This window comes from Ailuropoda melanoleuca, chromosome 6 (genome assembly GCF_002007445.2).
Source record: "Ailuropoda melanoleuca isolate Jingjing chromosome 6, ASM200744v2, whole genome shotgun sequence".
NCBI classification, from domain to species: Eukaryota; Metazoa; Chordata; class Mammalia; order Carnivora; family Ursidae; genus Ailuropoda; species Ailuropoda melanoleuca.
In genome coordinates, this window is record NC_048223.1 from 3690313 (window position 1) to 3703951 (window position 13639).

The 13639-nt window shown below is 37.0% G+C and overlaps 1 protein-coding gene across 2 annotated transcripts in view; it reads left to right on the forward strand.

Annotated features, from left to right (window-relative positions):
- Positions 1 to 13639, forward strand: part of PLOD2 (procollagen-lysine,2-oxoglutarate 5-dioxygenase 2) — an 89370-nt gene that overhangs the window by 14369 nt on the left and 61362 nt on the right. The gene's annotated exons all lie outside the window — the stretch shown is intronic.

Sequence of the window (13639 nt, forward strand, 5' to 3'; positions counted from 1 at the left end):
CTCCCAGCTATCACCGCTCTAGTCCAGGCTGCAGATCTTGGGTAGCTTGAGGGTTAAACCCAGCCTGTTTATAGCTTTCCAGAAAACTTGAACTAAGTCCTGTATTTTTTAAATCAGGAAATTTTTACTTAAAAGTCTGGTATTTATTTCTCTTGGAAGAGGAGGTGGGGAAGAAAGACCTGGAAGCCTGGATTTGCCTTCCCATGGCAACAACAGCTGGCTGATGCTGAGGAGTGCTCTCCTTGGGGATGGTGCTTGTGCACGTGTGTTCACCACAGCTCCCACCTGGCCTCTTCACTAATGTGTGTTTGCAGCTCCTGGTCTGGGCATACATCACAGAAGGGGATAGTTATAAGTTCTTCTTAAATTATTACTTTTACCTCATCTTTCCATACTAATCTTTCTGGAGTCCAGTAGCTCTTAACCAGGAGTGATTTTGCCCCCAGCCCAGGGGATCTTGGTAATGTTTGGAGACATTTTTGACTGTCATGAGTGGAGGGTGCCACTGGCATTCTGTGGGTGGAGGCCAGGGATGCTGCTCAGACATCCTACAGTGCCCAGCACAGCCCCCACAAGAAAGAATTAGCTGGCCCCAAATGTTTCTAATTTCTAACTTCACTGTCCTGTTCAGAAGCTTCCAGTGCCTTCCCTATTTTCAGATATATTTATTATTTCCCAATTTTCACTCTGTATTCATACTGGACTCCTCACTGTCCAGCCAAGATATGCTTTTTTACCTTTCTTAAGTCATAGCTGTTTTTCTAGTTCCCTCCCACTGTCAGAATCCCACTTGTCCTTTTTAAGACCTCCATCTTTCCCATTCATGAAGCTGTCTTTGATGTCACCTTATCACAGTGTTCTCCAAAAACTGGAAACTTTCTTAAAGATGACTGATTTTAATATTTCCCCTTACTATCTTCCTGCTTCTCTAGTCCAAGAAACTGAATCTATAGGTATTAAGTGATATATTCAAGGTGTCTCCTGGTTCTTTGTCCTCCCCCCATGCTAATATATAATCTCTTACTTAATTAGGTATTTAATATGTTATTCTCAGCCTTTTCATGTGAATTAACTTCATATTCTCAGCTGGATTTACCTGCAGGAGGACAGAGATAGTATCTCTTATTGTGGGTACCAAGACTGTGAATTGCTGGGTTTTTTTTGTTTGTTTGTTTGTTTTGTTTTAAAGATTTTATTTATTTGTCATAGAGAGAGAGCACAACCAGGGGAGCAGCAGGCAGAGGGGGAAGCAGGCTTCCTGCTGAGCAAGGACCCTGGGATCATGACCTGAGCTGAAGGCAGACGCTTAACTGACTGAGCCACCCAGGCGTCCCTGAATTACTGTGTTTTACAACTTAACTGCAAGCCTCTGGAAGTTTCTTTGTCTGTGGATCCTACAGAGGGGTCTGGTAGCCCATGGCTCACCTCAGTCACAACTACCGAGAGGAGTAGGCACCTATGTCTGTCACAGTACCATTCAGAAAAGGGAAGTCATTTTAAATATTTGGAGCAGAAAGGGATTTAACATAAGTAGGTATGGGCTTACACAATTGTGGGAAAGGCTGGAAGGACAGGCTTTAGGCTGAGCCTTCAGCCTTGACAACTAGAACAGCAAAGCAGCTGTCCAAAGTAGGAAGTTACTCCCTTGATTACAGTTAAGGGGTAGGTCTGTTGAATTATGAATATGCTGCTGTAAATATAATTCAGGGATCAGGAAGCTGTGTCCACTGACTCCTTACTCCTATGAAGCTGGTGACTAGACTCTAGAAAGCAGAATTCAACTGTGCCTCTGCAGCAGGTCTGTCTGTGTGTCTCTCTCCCTGTCTCCTCCTTTTTCTCCCTTTCTTCTTTCTTCCTACACAAAATGGAAGACTGGAACACTAATGTAGAAACTCCACATCATGTTGAAACATGCTTCCCCGTAGAAACAGCCAGAAGTCATGGGGAGAAGACCATCTGTCTTCCACATCTTATAGACATGAATCTGAAACATGGGGCATAATTTTCATCTAGAGGTTTAGCTCCAATGGAGTTGGAGAAATATAGCTTTAACATTTATGTTTGTATGACTTTTTTCAGTAATTGTTCTTGAAGGTTGAAGAATCATTCAATAATTTCAGAATTTTACGTCTTTTTGACAGTGGGGATGCAAGAATGGGGTCAGCATTACATAAAACACATGCTGTACTTACTAACATGAAAGTATTATAAAATTCTAAGATTTTTGAATACTTTCTCAAGTTTCAAAAACAACTGCTGAAGAAAGTCATGAGGAAAATGAAATAAAACTATACAATAGAGGCAGTAAGTAATAGAAATTTATCTCTACTTATCCTCTTTTTTTTTTNTTTTTTTTTTTTTTTTTTTTTTTTTTAGGCCAGTGGATCATAACTTAATGTGGAGGACAGTGTAGTGCAACTTATCTCTAATTACAATTTTATAGTGTTTATTTGACTCTTAGCTATTCATTCATTTTCTTATTTTCTAGTGCTTTCATCTCACACAACACCCTATTAGTCTTCAGTAATTACTTAGCTGACTAAAGTCACTTTTCTGAGATGAAACAACTGGGGCTTATTTAAGGCTTCTGGAATTTGAGAAGGTCAAGAGATAACAGAAAAAATTCTGGCTCATTTAGGAAGAAAGGATTTAATTTGACTTCACTTCTTAAGTATTCATGAAAGCAAAAGTACAAGAGAAAACTTTTGGATCACCATAACTATACTTCACAATGATTTTTATTTGAAAGTTTGGTTTTCACGTAATTTTTTGTTTTAACTTTTGTAGTTTCTTTGCCCATAGCAGAAACTATAAATAAGTGTGTGGCTGAAACTTCTGCTGAGCAAATGTACAGGAGTATCTTGCATTATTAGAATGTTGGGCTTCCTCAGAATTTGGAGTTGGGACATACAGTACTTCATTTTACTTCTCTAGGCTCTAAGCTCTTCGCCAACTACACATGGCATTTATTTATTTTAAAATTATTTGTTTTGCTTATTTTTGATAATTTTTGACAACTCCAGATGATAAGTACATACACTTCAATGTTAAAATGAACAAATAAACAAAACTAGGTTGGAAATGGATGAGTTAGATTAATAAATGCTAATACAGGTTTAATATGCTGCCATGGAAATTTCAGCTTTTTGGTTTTTTGTACATGTGTTTAAAATGATAAATCTCAAAAACTTTTGCTTTCATTTTGGAGAAGATAAAAATAAGTCTTTGGTGAATCTGGATTTGTTTTGATGGCATGTGCCCAGTAAGCAGTTAGTTTAGCCCTTTCTAAACATGTTTTTCATCTGAAAATCATTCTGAAAACTAGTAAAAAGTGACACATCTTTTCTAAGACATGTTAAGCACTAAGATACAACAGACTTCATGAAGATGGTATAATATCATTTAAGAATTTTATTTTGGTTACAATGAAAATAAATGCATATAAATGAAAATGAAGACATTTAAGAAGAATAAATTAAATTTGTCCATAATCCCACTATCATTAGTAAACAATATAAAACATTTTGATGGTTTTTTCCCTTTTTTGGTTCACATTTCTTCATGTTTTCTTTATAAAATCAGGATACATACACATATTGAAAAGCGTAAAGAGATAATTTTACATTCTACCATATTCACAAAACACTACATCGTAAGTATTTTCTTATGACTTAAAATAAGTCATGTTCAAGTCATGATTTTTAAGTAACATTTTGATATCTGTTGTGGGGTTTTGCCATAATTTGTATAACTATTATTCTATTATTGGATATATGGCTTTTTTTCTGTTTTGTAGTAACAGAAATAACATTGTAGGGATATTCCTGAAAACGTGTTTTGGTTTCCATTTTTATAAGACAGATCCAAGAAACAAAATTTTGTAATCAAAGGATATGAACTCTTTTATCTCTTGTTGCATATTATCAAGTTGCTTTCAGAGGTTATATGGATTGTTATCTCTACCAGCAGGTACCTAAAGGTCTGTTGTATGGAATTCTCAGTAGCATTACTTTTAAAAGATTTTCTTCTAGTTTTTATGGGAAATAAGGGTTTGGTTCTTAAATTTATAACGATTTCTTTCTTTACTTGTCAAAATAAAAACATTTTTTTGTCCCTGCTATTTTTTTCTGTGAATTGCATCTTCATATCAATGAAGTATACATTCTAGTGGAATAGGAAAGGACAATAAACAGATGTACTAGGTAGATATAAGTATCACGAAGGAGAATAAAATGGGATGAGGGCCAAGAGTGCTGAGGCTGGCAGTGCCATTTTAGGTACTGTTTTCAGAGAGAACTTTTCATATTGGTTACATTTGAACAGACATGAAGGGAGGAATTGTTGCTGGGAGAAGAACATTATAGGCAGCAGGAGTCACAAGTACCAATGCCTTAGAATGTGCCTTATGTGTCCCTGGAACAGCAGGTTTTCCCATGTGCCTGCAGCAGGGGCAGGTAGGGGCTAGTGGTAGAAGAGGAGCTCAGAATGACACGACTGGATCACTTAGGGACTTGGAGACTATGGTAAGGAGTTTGTGTTTTATTGAGAACAAGCCACTTTGCTGGGTGGCTATGTGGAGTACAACTGCTCAGTTATACACTGAAGCCCTCAGCTGACAGAGTTATAGATGCGTCATTCTAGGGACGGTGTAAGGAATAGGCTGAAGTGGGCAGGGATAAATGCAGGGAGATCCTTCTGGAAGCCATTTCAGTAGTCCAGGGAAGAGATGATGGTGCCCAAATTTAGACCACTCACAGAGATGGTGGTTAAGTAAGGCTGGATTCTATAGTGCTGATAGAATTTGCAGATAGATTGGATGGGGAATGTGAGCAGAAGAGAGGAGTCAAAGTTTCGCATGTTAGAAGTTTAAATTTGTCCCCAGGTTCAGGCACTNATTTAGACCACTCACAGAGATGGTGGTTAAGTAAGGCTGGATTCTATAGTGCTGATAGAATTTGCAGATAGAGAGGAGTCAAAGTTTCGCATGTTAGAAGTTTAAATTTGTCCCCAGGTTCAGGCACCTATTGGGAGTGTTGGAACATATCGCCCACCAGTAAGTGGGAGGGAGAGGGGGACGACACTGCTGTATATGTCCATCTAACCATCATGCTGTACACCTTAAACACACACAATGATGTATGTCAATTATTTCTCAGTAAAACTAGAAGAAAAGTTTAAATTTGCCTAAATTTACGTCAGTAATATAGTCTAGCTGCCATTCTTATTTCTCACTTTTGTGAGATTTGTGGATTGGAACTTCCTTGAGATTTTGGTAACTATTTTATACAGTTATTTTAATAATCGCAGTTATTAAAATTTACAGTCTGTTTTGTGTCTATAATGTTGTTATCCAAATGTTTATTTGGTAAAGCGCTGGAACTGAAAAACAAACTCCCTACAACAGACATTTTGCAACGGAAGTCAGAGTGTTAAACTCCAGGAAGAAGGCCAAAACAGCTGCTATGATTCATTGAACTGTGAGTTTGGAAGGGAGCCTCTGCAAAAATGATAGTTAAAGTGCTGAAAAATTACAGAGCAGCTTGAAGCAGATTTTTAAGTTTATAGAAATGTCATATAACCAAAGCAAGGAAGATAGGAACAAATCGGGGGAGGCTCTGGCTTCATGACTGTAAGATCAGTCAGTGCTGCTGCAGTCCCTGAGTCAGCTGTGGTTTGCACCAAGGCATCAGTGCATTTGATTTGACTGGAGATTGGAATGTGCTGATATTGCCTTTCTCTTTTAATTTGATGCAATGTATTAACTAAAAAGCTTTATTTGAATTCAACTTTTATTGTTTGTTATTTATCATGCTTAATATGTTTAAAGGAGATGTATATACCTGGAAAGCACCCCCCTCCCCTGCTTTCCATTTAGATCAATGAGAAAATTAATAGTGTAGTAGGAGAGGTTTGGATTTTGCGGTATTTTCACTGACTATCCTTTGCATAAAACATGCAGCTACCCTGTAGTTAGAAAAAGGTCCCCAGTGCTTCTGATATGTGCCACTGTTAGTTTTCTGAAGGAGACGGAGGGATAGAAACTAGAAAAAGACACTGAAAATGAATAAGCCAAGAGAGGAGAAAAAACAGTAGAGAGAAATATCTGGAGGGAAGAGTTTGATATAGCTGGACACTGAAGTTGATGGTAAACTTTTTTGCTAATTGAATCAAACAAGGAAACTTGTTATATTACATAATTTTCTATTTACTGAGAAAAAGAAAATACCATACACATTGATTAGGTGACAAAAATTTGTTTAGAAAAAAATTAGTTTCTTTTAATGAAGGAAATTAAATAGCAGATAGTAGCTTTAGTTGTGATTTATTTATAGTTACTTTCAACAGGATTTTTTTTTTTTTATTCTGTTAAGTTGTAACTTGGTAATGGCTTTTCCAACAGGAACATTTGGTAAATGATACAGTAAGAGACGTTGTTACAACTCCTCTAACCCTCTAGAAACAGAGATGAAAAAATCTGAAATAGCTGGCTTTTAAAGAGGGCACCCCTGCAATGTCAAAATTGCTAGATTATATTCAGTTCCACTCCCTATACAAACAGTACATTTTTTCACCTTAACCCATCTTTCTTCCAGGTCTCAGCTTCAGTGTGAATTCCTGAGAGTTCTTCCCTAATCCCCCAATTTAAAACATTTCCTTTATTAAAATCTCTCCTCTCATTTTTTTTTTAAAGATTTTATTTATTTATTCGACAGAGATAGAGACAGCCAGCGAGAGAGGGAACACAAGCAGGGGGAGTGGGAGAGGAAGAAGCAGGCCTCCAGCAGAGGAGCCTGATGTGGGGCTTGATACCAGAACGCCGGGATCACGCCCTGAGCCGAAGGCAGACGCTTAACCTCTGTGCCACCCAGGCGCCCCTCCTCTCATTTTTTTTTTAAAGATTTTATTTATTTATTTGTCAGTCAGAGAGAGAAGAGGGAGCAGCAGGCAGAGGGAGAAGCAGACTCGCCGCTGATCAGGGAATCTGATTCAGGGCTTGATCGCAGGACCCTGGGATCATGACCTGAGCAGAAGGCAGATGCTTAACCAACTGAGCCACCCAGGTTCCCCAGGCATCCCTCTCCTCTCATTATTGCTTTGAATTCATCCTTACATTTACCAAAATGTCCACTTGTACTTAGTTATGCAATTATTTTCTTACTGTCTGCCACTGCACTCCCTATTATATTGTAAAATCCATGAAGGCAACAATTGATTCTTCCAAGAATATTTACTGAGTGCCTACTATGTGTCAACTAGGAATTGGGAACACAGCTCTTAAAGTTTACATTGTCTTAAATTCTGGTGTTTGCTTGTATCTCTAACATTTAGCACACAGGGCCTGGTTCACAGAGAACCATCAATAACTATTTGTTGAAAGAATGAAGATGAAAGCCATTGATGATTACTTGCAAGGCTCAAAGGTAGAGTGCTGTCAAGGTCTAAAAATGTAGTTCAGGAATGTAAAGTTCTGCATTGGCTGGGGCTCTTTTCCCTGATCACAGGCTGAAATTTCCAAGTGCCCCTGCCTGTGCAGTATTCCTTTGGTGAATGAGGGTTTCTCTGACCACAGTGATCTACCTCTCTGAAAAGGGAAATAAGAATAATCCAGAGATACTGAATGATTAATTGGTCCAAGGTAGGTTGGGGCATCAGTATTGTTTGTTTGTTTAATCTCCTTAAGTGTTTGTGTTATGCATACCAGGTCTAAAATTACTCTCCTAACGGAAGAAGAGGATGGAGTTTATGTCTGAGGGTTCTCCTCTCTTCAAATGCTACTTGTTTTATTTTGGCAGGGGAGTTTTTAGGTAGGATGTGTGCGTGTATGGTTGTACATTTTTTCCCCGAAGGAGTTTTTGAATTTTTTCCATGCCATTCTAATAATTATCGAAGCAACACAAATTTTCACCAAATACCACGGGAACCTGAGATATTTTTCACTGCTTCAGCCCGAGAGTGTTTTAGGTCAGCATGACTTTTTTTTCAATAAAAACTAGAACCTTCCTAATGTTAGATATTATTTTGTAACTGCGTTTGGGGAGTTTATACAGTTTAAGTAAGTTCCAAGATACATCTCTAAAGACTTCATGTGGTAGTGATCACTTGATAAAACATTGTGAAATAGTGAAATTTTAATTCTAATATAGTTAACTTTGTACTTTTCTTTTTGGACATAATCTAAACAGCTAGCTGTCTCTTTATATTACTGATAATTGAAGATAGGAAAACCATTTATTTACTTTATTTAGTATATAGTATGAATAAATGAATTTTCTACCTCTCAGTACATAATATGTTATGAAAATTACAAGGGGGCAGTAACTGGAAAAACATTGTGTTGTTGATAGCAGCGGGCAGACTGACATTCAGACATCAAAATGGAGACCAAGAAGTTAAAGGTAAGAAATATCATGTGAAAAACTTATTATAGGGATAAAGAGTGTATAGAACTAGATGTGTTTTGGGGGAATTACTGTATCATGGGTAGATATCATGAGAAATAATCATGAAACATCAGGAAGAGATAATATTTGGTGTTTTCTGCTTAATTAGAGTATTTTATAGAATGGTAAGTGTTTAGAAGAGATCAAAGGCTATATGGTTTAACTGACTGGACTGCTCAGTGATTAAAAATGTTAACAGAGTAATTTGTGACTTTGAGAAAATATTTTCTATTCTTATTTTAAGCCATATTGTATATTTCTGGAAAATGACACATAAATAGTATAGTTTAATCCAGAATCTCTGATATAAACGATATACCAATTTATGAAATCACTGTGAGTTTTCTCTACTTTGAGAAATTCCAGAATTAAGAGCAAGTGAGGAGTGCTGGAGAGGTCTTCAATGCTAAGAAATACTAAATGCTTACCCCTGCTTCTAGGTCACAGTGAAATCAGACTTCACTGGGGAGACGTTCTCTGATGAGTAATGTCAGGAACCCTTTCAGCAGTGGGACTATCTCTTTGTTTTACTCTTTAGAGTTTGGATTTTGGGGGATTCCTCACATCGGTAGGTCCCGTGTGACACTGGCTGAGCTGTCCAACCAGGGGATCTTCATTCCTGTTACACACATTCTCTGACTGAAATGCTGACTCATTCAGATACAACTTGACCCAGTACCCGAGAGACATCCTGTCCTAAATGGATTGATACTGCTGAGATTAGACTGCACTCAAAAGAGAGCTATTTTATAAACATCTGTTTTAAACGTGCATCTTGTTTGTGACTATGTAATGCCTTGCTATGTTTTTGTTCTTTTTGAAGAACCAGTTGAACCATTCATTTCTAATGTGCTGCAGCTATGTATTAATAGAATATGATTGTACAAGAGACAGGAAAAGAGAGTTTGGGAGAGATCACCTTTTTCACAGTGACCATCCTCCAGCAATGCTCTTTGCCAACAGCTGATATTTCTTTTCCCCAGCTCCTTTTCAATGTATGTGTTCTAGTCCTTGTAACGCATTTCTTACTAACGACTCAAAGTGATGACATTTATACAGGAATGTGCAACTATGCCTTGCTTATTTTAAAGTAGTGGTTTTTTTTTAAAAAGAAAATCTCTGCATATTGATTTCTGCCTAAAACCAATAAAAATCTAAATAAAATATTATGAAGTACAGAAAAGCTTCACATTTTAGGATGAGCTCAGTCATTATCCCGTTATATGCATTATAATAAAACACTTAATTTACACTTAGGTTGTCTAATAATTGGTGTCTATAACTCCTCCAGAAGCAAACAAATGACAGAAAGAAGTTATAGGGAAGTTATAGGGACTGTTTCCCCTTCAGGATAGGGAATATGGCATTTAGATATTTTTATTATCTAGAAGGGCACAGTAAATACTTTTAATTTAAACATTTTCTTACCATTTTACCCACACAGCAGGCTAATCTTTTAAAGTTAGTCTTCTTAAACAATCTGGAGTTCTTCACTCCTTTTTCTCAAACCTCACATTTAATCTATGAGTCAGTTTTGTTTAATCTACCTTGAAAACATATACAAACTGATCACTTTTTATCTTCTTTACTGCTACGCCTTGATCCATATCACCAGGGCCTCTACCCTAGATTATTATTGTAAACACTCTCCCAATCAGGCTTCCTGGTTTTATTCTTGACTTCTTTCAGTCATAGCAACCAGAGTAATCCTGTTAAACTTCAGTCTGATTATGGGATACAGTATTGTATAGCAGTTATGAGCACAGACTTTGAGCCAGGCTGTCTGGGTTCAAATCTAGGTCTTGCCATTTATAGTCTATTTAATTTAGGGCAACATATTTAAATGTAAAATTGGGTTAGCTCTATCTTTTTAGGTTTCTGGACTCAATGCCTGTGGGGGTGGCTTCCCCCAATAATACCTAGGAATTCTCAGACACCAACTGGGTGTCTGAGAACTCAACTGGGTGTCTGAGAACCCAACTCAATTCTGACACCATCTATTCTGGAGATAGCATCAGATTTCATGGGTTAAGGGCTCAGTCCTATAAGACTGCCTCCCACCCCCTACTTCGGACACCAGTTGCAAAGTTACATGAGCTTCTGACCAAATGGCTATAGACTGGAGGTTCCGATGAACTCTTCCTTAGGTTCTTTTAATTTGCTAGAGAAGCTCACAGAATTCAGGGAAACACTTACATACTTATACTAGAAACGACATAGTAAAGTATACGTATCATAGTAAAGTATACGTTATCAACATCCAGATGGAGGAGATACATAAGGCAAGGTATGGGGAGAGGGCACAGAACTTCCGTGCCCTCTCCAGGAGTGCCATTCTCCCTTAATCTCAGTGTTTATCAACCTGGAGGCTCTTTGAACCCAGTTCTCTTGGAAGCTTCATTGTTTTTGACTAATGACATGGTATTATATGTAGAAAATCAAGATTTCATCAAAAAACTATTGGAACTAATAAATGAATTTAGTAAAGTGGTAGACATAGAATCAGTATGCAAAATTCTATTGTGTTTCTATACTCTAATGAACTATCAGAGAAATTAAGAAAACAATCCCACTTGCAGTTGCATGAAAAATAATAAAAATACCTAGGAATAATTTTTTTTTTTAAGATTTTATTTATTTATTTGACAGAGATAGAGACAGCCAGCGATAGAGGGAACACAAGCAGGGGGAGTGGGAGAGGAAGCAGGCTCATAGCAGAGGATGATGTGGGGCTCGATCCCACAACACCAGGATCATGCCCTGAGCTGAAGGCAGATGCTTAACCACTGTGCCACCCAGGCGCCCCTATACCTAGGAATAAATTTAACTAAGGAAGTGAAAGACCAATACATTGTAAACTATAAGGCAATGAAACAAATTGAAGAACACATAAATAAGTGGAAAGATATTCTCTGCTCATGAATTGGAAGAATTAATATTGCTAAAATGTCCATACTACTCACAGCAATCTGCAAATTTAATGCAATGTTTATCAAAATTACAAAGGCATTTTTCACAGAAAAAGAACAAACAATCCTAGAATTTGTGTGGAACCATAAAAGACCCTGAATAGTCAAAGCAAACTTGAGAAAGAAGAACAAGGCTAGAGGCATCACGCACCATGATTTCAAACTATATTACAAAGCTATCATAATTAAAATAGTATGATATTGACACGAAAACAGACACATAGATCAGTGGACCAGAACAGAAAACCCAGAAATAAACTCATATGTGATCAATTAATTTATCATAAAGGAGCCAAGAATATGCAATGAGGGAAGGACAGTCTCTTCAATCAATTGTGTTGGGAAAACTGGACGGCCACATTCAAAAGAATAAAGCTGGACCAGTATCTTACACTATATACAAAAGTTGACTCAAAATGGGTTAAAGACTTGAATGTGAGACCTGAGCTATAAAACTCCTAGAAGAAAATACGGGTGATAAACTCCCTGACACTGGTCTTGGCAATGAGTTTTTGAACCTGAACCCAAAAGCAAAAGCATCAAAAACAACAATAAAATACACAAAAAGAAAAAGAAAAGCACCAAAAACAGTAAATGTGTTGTACTACATCAAACTAGAAAGCTTCTTCACAGCAAAGGAAACTATCATCAAAATGAAAAGGCGATCTACTGAATGGGAAAAAAATATTTGCAAACCATACTTCTGATAAGGGGGTAATATCCAAAATATATAAAAACTCATACAACTCAACAACAACAGCAACAACAACAAAACAGTTTGAATTTAAAAAATTGGCCGAAGGTCTGAATAGACATTTTCCAAAGAAGAAATACAGATGGCCGACAGACACATAAAAGGATAGCCAACATGGTTAGTTATCAGGGAAAGGAAGATCAAAACCGCAATGGGATCACCACACACTTGTTAGAATGGCAATTGTCAAAAAGATAAACAATAACACTAGGGGAACCCCTTGTGTACTCTTGGTGGGAATATAAATTGGTCCAGCCACTGTGGAAAGCAGTATGGAGATTCCTCAAAAAATTAAAAATAGAAGTACCTTATGACCCAGCGATTCCATTTCTGGGTATTTGAAGAAGATGAAAACACTAATTCCAAAGTTACATATGCACCCCCATGACCATTGTAGCATTATTTACAATACTGAGATCTGAAAACAGCCTAAGTGTCCATCAACGGTAAAGAAATGCAGTACATATATATAATGGAATCTTACATATAATGGAACCTGAACTGAAATGCAGTACATATATATAATGGAATCATACATATAATGGAATCTTACTCAGCCATAAAAAAGAATGAATATTGCCATTTGTGACAACATGAATGGACCACGAAGGCATTATGCTAAGTGAAATAAGACAGAGAAAGACAAATATCATGCGATCAATTTTATGTGTGGAATCTAAAATATATATAAACCAAACTCGTAGATATGGAGAACAGATTGGTGTTTGCCGGAAGTCAGAGATGGGAGAGGGGAAGGAAAAATGGGTGAACTTTTTTTGCTTTTTAAAAAATTTTTAAATAAATTGAATTAAAAAAAATTAAAATATGCAAAATTGGAGTGTAGGATATATATTGACATCTTTTGAAGCATCCATAAGAACAACGTTATTGGTATCTCCTGGGGGAAAGTCAGCTAGAGATCTGGGAGGGAATATCACTTCCTACTTTATCACCTAATTCAAAGAAGTAAATTACTAATTTGAGTGGCTGGGGAAGGAAAAATCAGTCATCTGTATATATAAACGTATTTTTTAAATCTCTAACTTGGCACAGTGAATGCTAGAATGTTTCTTACCTTTTCCGGGACATACTTCCCAAAAAATAGGACATTTCTCTTACATAAAGATGAAAGTTTATGACAGTTTACAACACAAATTTAATAATAAAATTCATGGTGTTTTTTTTTTTTTGGAGTCTTAGCGTAATTCCCTAGAAGAAGGTATCCATAGTTGTAGAAATCAGATCATCTACATGTAATTTTACACTCCCCAAGTATCAAATATACAGATTCAATTTTCTCGTAATCTCTTATATGGCAAGTTCAATTTGCTGAACAATGTGGAGAACTAGCAAGTTGTTGGGGGAGGATTCTGAGCTGCCAAAATAGATGCCATAAAACTTTCCAGACAGTGTGGGGGTTGGCTGCTGCTCAGATTAAATGTACTCATTTAGTGCAAGATGGACACAATGGAAAA